This window comes from Petromyzon marinus, chromosome 34 (assembly GCF_048934315.1).
Source record: "Petromyzon marinus isolate PM22_M1 ecotype Great Lakes invasive population chromosome 34, UKy_Petmar_22M1.pri1.0, whole genome shotgun sequence".
In the NCBI taxonomy this organism is placed as follows: Eukaryota; Metazoa; Chordata; class Hyperoartia; order Petromyzontiformes; family Petromyzontidae; genus Petromyzon; species Petromyzon marinus.
This window is the reverse complement of record NC_133700.1, coordinates 2519994-2528955: the sequence shown is the minus strand read 5'-3', so window position 1 is coordinate 2528955 and position 8962 is coordinate 2519994.

Sequence of the window (8962 nt, the reverse complement as noted above, 5' to 3'; positions counted from 1 at the left end):
TATTTGTTGAGTTTTCAGTGGCCAGGATTGGGCAAGGACATTGCCCCACTTTTCACAAAGGCAACCAGATAGCACAGTCTATAGATTTTTTGTATTATTTATCGCTACAACATTTCTATATATTTAAGAACGCACAATATATGTTTTTAAAAATACAAACATACAATAAAATAATTGAAATAACTTTTTTTTGCTACGTAATGATTCTCAAACTTCCTGGAACACTAAATATTAGTTAGCGATGCCCAAGTAAAATATTACCGCTTAATTGTCTTGCTCCTAACACTGCCTCCGTGGTCGGTTTGCCTCTGCCGGGCCATCACAATGCCAGAAGTAGCGATTGTCGTGCTTGATGATGATGATGACGACGATGATTTGGGGGGGGGGGGGTTTGGTTTCGAACGCCTTGTTGCAAGGAGCGCACGCTCACACTGGTTAGTGGAACGGACATCGCATACAATGGAGGTCTTGAAGCAGATCTTCGGAACCGAACGCGTTTAGCCGTGTGACCTCTCGCAGACCCTGCCTGACCTTTGGCAAAGTGAGGGGGGGGGGCACCGACGAGCGATGGAATATTTCGCGCGGCAACACCGGCGGAAGGGTGCCTGGCGGTGCCGTTTGAGCCCTGCGTGTGGCGCGCACGTTGGCAGCGTGCGCGCCGTCACCGCGCGTGGGCGTTCACGCGCGTGCGCGTGCGTGAATGTTGACCGGTGGGGCAGCGATCAGCGCTACGCTGCGCTACGAAACCCGGCGACCCGAGCTCGATTCCCGCTCACGGACAGCGCCAGTGGACGATTATCTGAATCGGTCCTGGGCGTCACCCTAGGTTGACTCAGCCTCAAATGAGTACCTGGTGCGGTGTGTAGTAAACATCGCCACGATGTAGACAAAGGCGGCCGGGGGTGGTGTTGGCCACCCGTCCCCTCGTGTGCCGTGCCGACCTTCATAGGTGCTCGCTAACAGCACTTGCCCCTACAGTCTGTTAAGGCTATATGGGGAAGCTTTGCCTTTGCGTGTGTGTGTGTGCGCGTAACAACAACAAAAAAGCATTTCCCTCGCTAATTTGTATTGACCCTGGGCCGCGCGTGTTCGCTCGCGAATTTGATGAGGAATTGAGCTGGTGCCACTTTGGAACGGGGCGAACGGAATGTGTCGGGGAGCGAGCGCGCCCGTGCCGTAGGGGCACCGTTTTGAGGAGGCGTCGTGGACTCCCCACCCACCCCCACTACGCGCGCGCGGGGTCACGAGAGGCGCTCGCCCGTCGCGAGATGACCTCGCCGCCGCCTCGTGCCCGCCGCTTCATTGCCTCGCGCAGAAAATCGTGCAGCGAACGACCGCGCGTGGTTTTTTGGGGGGCAGGTTTTTGATTACGTTAATGGCCCAACGCAGTCGGTAATGCGAATTCTGTGAAGTCTCATTAAAGATGAATATATATCATCACGTCGCGTCTCCTTTGGGTACCATCATTATCAAACACTGTTATACAAATTGGATATAATGGGTGGGGTGGTTTATAACAGATTACAATTTTGATTGATGCGCCGGTTAGGCATTGACAAGGCCTGTTAATCTCTGACAGCCCCGTGCAGACGCTGGAGATATTTTTAATAATTTAATTCGGGCTTTTTCAGCAACGCGAAGTACAGCAACCACAGGGATGACAGCACGCCGTGCCATCCTGCGATTAATGCAAATGAAGGTGGAGCTAGAGATCCGCGTATGCACGTACTGTGTGTTGAACTTCTTTCGCACCGCGCGTGCTAAGACCGCTTGCCTGGTTGGAGCTCGGAGCAGTTTGAGCGAAGCGTCTTCGAACGCTGTCGTGAGCAGTGGCCTTAAGCCACCTGAGCTTTATCGGTCAGAATGTGATGAGTTCTCTACATCTGTGCGTGTAATTCGTATCTTTGTAAAGGTGACAATGTCCTCGGTTGTTGGAGGAGTGAATCAAAAGACTATTGGCATAAAACTACGAACCATGTGGCCCGACCCATAATAATAAAAAAAAACTGGATCGTTGTATTCGGCTACGAACACCTGCGTTTTAAGTGATAAGCTAACGAGCTAAGCAAGGGATGGGGGAGACGCGGGGAGAGAATCGGATACATCGAGAGAGGAGAGAGAGAGCGAGAAAAGGGGAGAGAAGAGTGGGCGTTCGGCGAGGTGTGCTTGATGTGAACAAAAACATATCGAGAGCGAATCCGCACAGAGACCACCGCCAATGTTCCCTGCTACAGTGAGGGAAAAAAGTATTTGATCCCCTGCTGATTTTGTACGTTTGCCCACTGACAAAGAAATGATCAGTCTATAATTTTAATGGTAGGTTTATTTGAACAGTGAGAAACAGAATAACAACAATCACATCCATAAAAACGCATGTCAAAAATTTTATAAATTGATTTGCATTTTAATGAGGGAAATAAGTATTTGACCCCTCTGCAAAACATGACTTAGTACTTGGTGGCAAAACCCTTGTTGGCAATCACAGAGGTCAGACGTTTCTTGTGGTTAGCCAGCAGGTTTGCACACATCTCAGGAGTGATTTTGTCCCACTCCTCTTTACAGATCTTCTCCAAGTCATTAAGGTTTCGAGGCTGACGTTTGGCAACTCGAGCCTTCAGCTCCCTCCACAGATTTTCTATGGGATTAAGGTCTGGAGACTGGCAAGGCCACTCCAGGACCTTAATGTGCTTCTTCTTGAGCCACTCCTTTGTTGCCTTGGCCGTGTGTTTTGGGTCATTGTCATGCTGGAATACTCATCTACGACCCATTTTCAATGCCCTAGCTGAGGGAAGGAGGTTCTCACCCAAGATTTGACGGTACATGGCCCCGTCCATCGTCCCTTTGATGCGGTGAAGTTGTCCTGTCCCCTTAAGCAGAAAAACACCCTCAAAACACAATGTTTCCACCTCTATGTTTGACGGTGGGGATGGTGTTCTTGGGGTCATAGGCAGCATTCCTCCTCCTCCAAACACGGCGAGTTGAGTTGATGCCAAAGAGCTCCATTTTGGTCTCATCTGACCACAACACTTTCACCCAGTTGTCCTCTGAATCATTCAGATGTTCATTGGCAAAACTCAGACGGGCATGTCTATGTGCTTTCTTGAGCAGGGGGACCTTGCGGGTGCTGCAGGATTTCAGTCCTTCACGGCATAGTTTGTTACCAATTGTTTTCTTGGTGACTATGGTCCCAGCTGCCTTTAGATCTTTGACAAGATTCTCCCGTGTAGTTCTGGGCTGATTCCTCACCGTTCTCATGCTCATTGAAACTCCACGAGGTGAGATCTTGCATGGAGCCCCAGGCCGAGGGAGATTGACAGTTCTTACTCTTTGTTTTTTTTCAGTAGAGTCACGTATAAATAAGAAATAATAAAATAACATAATAGCGTACGACGTTTCGGTTGCAACACAAGCAGCCATCATCAGGTACAGAAGAGCTAAATTTACGAGAGAGAGGAAACACATAACCCCAGATGTATATACAGACACCCAAGTAGGGGGGAACTAACACAGATACAACAGGGGACACAGAGACAGAAGCATACCAAACAAACAGGGTTTAGCAAAATTTGGAAACCATATAAAGCAACACAGACGGTCGGTCAAAACACAATTAATGCATAGTCTGGTTAATTACGCTATTTCAAAGATTGATAAATTGCAAGTTAAGTATGAAATTTAAAATACAGACCGCGCACACACACATAGATATCCAAGTAGAGCGAACCAGCACAGACACGCACACAGTGAAATCGCCTCATACTTAATTTGCAATTTAGCAATCTTTGAAATAGCGTAATCAACCAGACTATGCGTTAATTGTGTTTTGACCGACCGTCTGTGTTGCTTTATATGGTTTCCAAATTGCGCTAAACCCTGTTTGTTTGGTGTGCTTCTCTCTCTGTGTCCCCTGTTGTATCTGTGTTAGTTCCCCCCTACTTGGGTGTCTGTATATACATCTGGGGTTATGTGTTTCCTCTCTCTCGTAAATTTAGCTCTTCTGTACCTGATGATGGCTGCTTGTGTTGCAACTGAAACGTCGTACGCTATTATGTTATTTTATTATTTCTTATTTATACGTGACTCTACCGAAAAAAACAAAGAGTAATTCCTGCAGTCACGAAAGCTTCGAATCAAGATTGACAGTTCTTTTGTTCCTTCCATTTTCGAATAATCGCACCAACTGTTGTCACCTTCTCACCAAGCTGCTTGGCAATGATCTTGTAGCCCATTCCAGCTTTGTGTAGGTCTACTATCTTGTCCCTGACATTCTTGGAGAGCTCTTTGGTCTTGGCCATGGTGGAGAGTTTGGAATCTGCTTGATTGATTGCTTCTGTGGACAGGTCTCTTTTATACAGGTAACAAGCTGAGATTAGGAGCACTCCCTTTAAGAGTGTGCTCCTAATCTTAGCTCGTTACCTGTATAAAAGACACCTGGGAGCCAGAAATCTTTCTGATTGAGAGGGGGTCAAATACTTATTTCCCTCATTAAAATGCAAATCAATTTATAACATTTTTGACATGCGTTTTTCTGGATGTGTTTGTTGTTTTTCTGTCTCTCACTGTTCAAATAAACATGCCATTAAAATTTTTAGACTGATCATTTCTTTGTCAGTGGGCAAACGTACAAAATCAGCAGGAGATCAAATATTTTTTTTTCCCTCACTGTACAGAGCGAGCCCACGTGTGTCGCAAGGTGGAAACTTCCCGCGCGGCGTTCCACCAACGGAGCCCTCGTGGTTTCCACTGCCTCGACTGCAGCGGCCTTCTGAGAGCTCCGTCGGCGAAATATCGCAAATCTGCAGTTTTCCAGCACGGGTCCTTGGGCCACGCGTGCATCGTGCGCGTGTTGCACGCTAACGCGGGCGTGTTTACTTCCCTAATTCGGGCTCCCCGCCGCCTACCCCCCCTCGGGAGAGAGCGGTTGAGGTCTAATTTGAATCGCGCCCATTGCCAACAGCCGCGAGCGTAATCGCCTCACCGCCGTTGTCCACGGGCCGCTTAAATTTGGTGGCGCGAGGGCGCCGCTGTCAGGAGGGGGTCCGCAATCTCTGTCGATGCGGCCGTGCCGAGGTAGAGGAGCCACGAGAAGTCGACTTCCAAGGCGCCACAGACTGCCTGGGGCGGGGGGGGGGGTCAGCGTGCGGCTCTCATTCGCCCGCGATGTTGATGGCCTGGCTGCTCCACTCGGCATCGGAGGGAGAGCGGGGGGGCGCGCCTGCATCCAGGGATCTATGGGCGTGGGACGTGGGAGTGTTTATTTGGCCGTCCATCCCTGGAAATAAATTTAATGAGGTTCTAATTGCTCGCTGGATATTTTCTTGGTTTGTCGGTGGAGACTGTGGCTGGAGGCACGTGTCTGGTAGCCACGGGCACGGACAGAGGTATTCTGGATGTGGTGTGGTGCACTGGACCCAGAAAGGCCTGGCTGAAATGTCGCCCTGATTTCAATATCGTACACCCTGCACGATGTTGTCTGTACGCTGTAAGTGGATGCTGAAATTGTCAAGAATTCCATCGGTGCAGGTTTAAAAAAAAAAATTCAGCCTACAGTTTCCATCCCGCCGCTTCGCGATGCCAATACAGTTGAGATTTGATGCAATAAGAGCGTGCTTGATTTATGAAATGCCAGAGATTTTCAGATTAAAGAAAACTTCTTGTTTAATCTCATCAGTGCCATTGGGAATACGTTGTTCTGGCGCGGCGGCGTCGTCATAGCATCATCGAGCAAACAAACCAACCTCCGACTCAAGCAGGGCACGAGGGTTTGAGACTTCACCGCCACGATGCAGAGAGCATGTTGCTGCTGCAGCTGCAGATGCACGTGGTTAGTATGTCTGCAAAATTAGTGAACCATGTTCCACGGCAATGCATCACAAGTTGGAATATCTACATAAATAAAGACCGTAATCTGTATGTATGCATGTCTCAAAAACCTCGAGGGTACTTCCCGACAAGATAGAACGCTGCTATTTGGTACAAGCAACGGGGAAAATTGGGATTTTTCATTTTTAAGGCTTCTAAATCTCGATTTTAAGTGCCCTTGATGTATGTTTGCGCTTGTCATTCGTAGACCATTCAAAATATACGATTGCGGATTGTTTTATTTTCATAGAGCGTCAAACAGCAAATAAATTAAAGCGAGAACCATTGTTATATCTTTGATTGTTTTGAGATATTTAGGATTCAGGCGGTTTTGAACTAAAAAACATACGCATTTTATGACGTTCAAATCTGAATAATTAAAATACGGTAAAGATAGGAGCTTCCCCTCAGAGCATTAAGTTCATTATTTTTTGTTCGTAAAATGAAAAAAGAACTGAATCTTTAAATTGAGCGGTTTCCGATGGGTATGTCTTTAAATATAAGAAGCGTAATCAAGTCGTCAACTATTTTTATGTTTTATGCAGAAAAATATTGTAAAAAAATCATATCAGGCTAATTATTATTATATTTATTGAAGACTTTTACCTGGCGACAACAGACTTTGTGAACTAGCATAATATATCACAGTGCAACACAAACGAGTGGCTTTTGGCCAGAAGCATTTGTGACTGCTGATGAGGCCCAGCAATGTGAAAACTGGTCCAGAGTTTGCTAGCTTAAACACGTGCGCCTGGATTATTTTGGTCCGGAAAGCCGGTAAGTAGGCCGATGGTCTAAACAATATATAGAGGGATTTCATTTATTGAGGCACAGAATGTAGCTATGATTGTTTGCGGTAACACGTAATTAATTCTCCACAGCAACGTATTAATGTGTTTGTACACTCAATGTGTAATCACAATATAAGATAATAACAGTTCTACATTGTGCCTGGACAGTTCCAAACACACAACAAAACACTCAACTATTTTTAAAAAATCATTTTACCAGGTAAGGCCCACTGAGCTACTACGTAGCTCTTTTTCAGAAGCGACCTGGCCACAAATGATAGCTCAACGAAGTGGGCTTATCACGTCGACATTTATAGCAGTCGAATACTCTAAACGCGTGATGTTGATTCTAAATGTGGAGGGAAAATAAGACGCAAGGACCCGGAGAGAAATCCACGCGACCACGGGGAGAACACGCACACTTCAAACATGCAGGCGTAATGGTCGGGATCGAACCCACGACCTTCCGCATGCAAGTCGAGGTAGTTAACATCTCTCTGACGCGGCGCCCGCATGCCTTTCGAGCACCGTGTCTAAGAGAGGCATTGACGTGTGATGTGTGTGTGTGGAGCGGCCTTAGTCCCCTGGTGTGGGGGCGGGGGGGGGGTTAGGTCTGCTGGGGGCTGTAGAGGCGTGTGGACCAGGGGTATTGATTGAGAGGTCGGCCAAACAAAGAGGTTGAGAGCCACTGCTCTGCCCCAGTGCAGCTCCAATACAATTTATTTTTTTTTAAAGCAAAGCAACAACACAAAATCAACGCCCTTATTTCCACGCGGGCTCAATGGCCCACAGGCGAGTCAGTGGACACAAACGACCGTGACTTTAATGCCCCCATGGACAGCCACCTCAACAAGAGGACGGCCCAGTGGGGGGGGGTGTGGGGGGGGGGGGAAGAATTCAGGGGCAGGTGGCGATCCTGACCGGCGAGTGTCAATGGTGGTGTGCGTCACACGCTGCCGTCTCTTGCCGAAGCTCGTTCGTGTTCATTGAACCGTGACCACGTCCCCCCCCCCCCCCAACTTTCTTGAGAGACGCTCGCTGACCGTGGTGGCTTGGCAAGGGGGGGGGGATGCCTGCACGCAGGGTGAGCGGTGAGCTCGGGAGATCCGTGTCCCTGCCTCACCTCTCCTCGCCCGCTGCGCTACCGCCGCTGGCTGCCCGTGTGCCCTCATCGGGGGTGGGGGGGGCTGCGTGATTTATGGAGCGCTTTAAGGGAGGCGGAGCGGGCGGCAGCGGCGGCGTCGCAGAGGCTGCGCTGCTGTTCTCACGAAGACCCTCGGAGAGGCGATCGTTAACAAACAAAATAAAAGTGCCTCATTGTTTTTTTCGGTAAAGTCACGTATGTAGAAATACAATTAAATTATTTAAAACAAAAAAACAATCACGACGTTTCGATCACAACGCAAGCGATCTTCATCAGGTGTCAAGAACAAATCACGGAGGTAAATACAACAAAAGGATGAGAGACGAGAATTCAACAAACCTGAAAAAACATTATGTGAAACACATCCAGTCAGGCCAACAACACAGACACTCACACGTGACTCAAACATCCTAGTCTCTTTACCGCGGCGTATGCGTTTTATTTTTGTTGTTGTTGATAATAATAATGAATCTAGACTCAAAGCTTTCGTGACTGCAGGAGTTCATATTCTTGGGTCTTTCGGTAATGTCACGTAGATGGTTCAAAGAAAATAACGTTTCGATCACAACACGAGCGATCGTCATCAGAAGGAAAGAGCGCTTTCCTCCTGATGACGATCGCTTGTGTTGTGATCGAAACGTCGTAGTTTTTTTGTTATTTCTTTGAACCATCTACGTGACTTTACCGAAAGACCCAAGAATATGACAATAATAATAATAATGTCACGGCAGGACGGGGAGTTTTAATGAAATCACCGTTGTGGTGCCTATGGTAGAAATCATTACAGCACAGACTACGCGATACCTGCTCTAACGGGAACAGCATTAATCCGCCACACAGATGAATGATAGATTATGTTTATGTTCAGGGCAGCCAACGGGCGTCTATGGGCGGGCTAACGTCCAAAGATCCCACCGAATGGGCTTTTTCGAACCGAAAATCGCGTGGCTGAAAATCACCGAGCCGATTAAAAAAAGGTGTCTCTGCTCGATCAAGAGTCGCCTCTACTCGATCACAGCTTGATGCCATGGGCCCGAACATTTACATAATTTACCAGAATCAGAATCTTGATTTATCGCGGAGAGATCCTCTGAGCCAATAATCTATGTTTAACAGACATCCAGCAGAGGCGGGTCAGAAAGTTTTAACGCACAAATTGTACAAA